Genomic DNA, 1,068 nt, shown 5'->3' on the forward strand with positions numbered 1-1,068 from the left:
CCGCTGGGTTTCCTGCCCCGCTTCCTGCCCCCGGTCAGCAGGATTGTGGGGTTGTTTACGGCCCGATGGCGGCGGTGATAAGCGATAACGTGGGGCCCAGGACGTGCCACGGTGCCCTCCGGGCCCGGCGAGGCCCTTTCCCAGGGTCCGTCCCCCAGGGGGGCGTCAGTCAGCACAGGGTGGGCGGGGCAGGCCTCTCCTTTGGTGCCTGGATGGACAGCGGGACTGCCCACACTCCCAGTGGGCAGCTGGCCCGGCCACTGCCCACTCTCCAGACCCCCGGGCAGGTGACCCCACCTCCGTGGGCAGCACAGGGGGTGAAGATGGCACAGACCAGTCCCCCCAAGTGCCACGTGTGCAGAACGTGGCTGGTCCCCTGTGGCCCGCCACCCTGACCACGGCCCAGCCAGGGCTGGTCCTGCTAGGCCCCTGGGTGGTGTCACTCCAGCCCTGGAGGGTCACTGCTCCGGGGGACCCCGTCACCCACCCGCTGTCGCCCTCCCAGAGGACACCGGGCTCCCGGTTGTGCCGAGAGCGGTGGGCAGAGCCCTCAGAAAGGCCGGATAGCCGGGCAGGGGAGGGAGGAGGGCGAGCGCATCTGGAAGGTGGGAGGGGGTACCCCAAGGCTGCACTCAGGGGTCCCCCAGCAGAAGCTGCCATGGCCAGGCCAGTCCAGGGCCGGTGAGGAAGCTGGGGTGCCCTGGATCAGCCCCTGCCTCCTCTGGAAGCCCCAACACAGGGTGCCCCACTGTCCTGGGCTCCGCCCGCCCCTCCCCCTCACCCCATGTGCCCTGCAGGGCATGCCCACCCTTTGTCCCTGCCCCAACCTCCACAACTGAGGCCAGGGATCCATCCACGAGTGGCCGAGCCCAGGGCCCCGGCTGGCCTGGTGGGCTGACCACTCCCGGGCTCTGTTCCCATCCTGCCAGACGGGGCCGTGCCTGGAAGGGGCGGGCAGCAGGCCGCTCAGGCCCGTGCTGACCCAGGGGCCAGGCCCAGCGTGGGAGCCCCATGGGCACCTGGACAGCGGCCTCCCTTTCGGCCTGCCCCCGGGGACTGGCCCTGGAG

Source organism: Myotis davidii, unplaced genomic scaffold, assembly GCF_000327345.1.
Source record: "Myotis davidii unplaced genomic scaffold, ASM32734v1 scaffold221, whole genome shotgun sequence".
Taxonomy (NCBI): Eukaryota; Metazoa; Chordata; class Mammalia; order Chiroptera; family Vespertilionidae; genus Myotis; species Myotis davidii.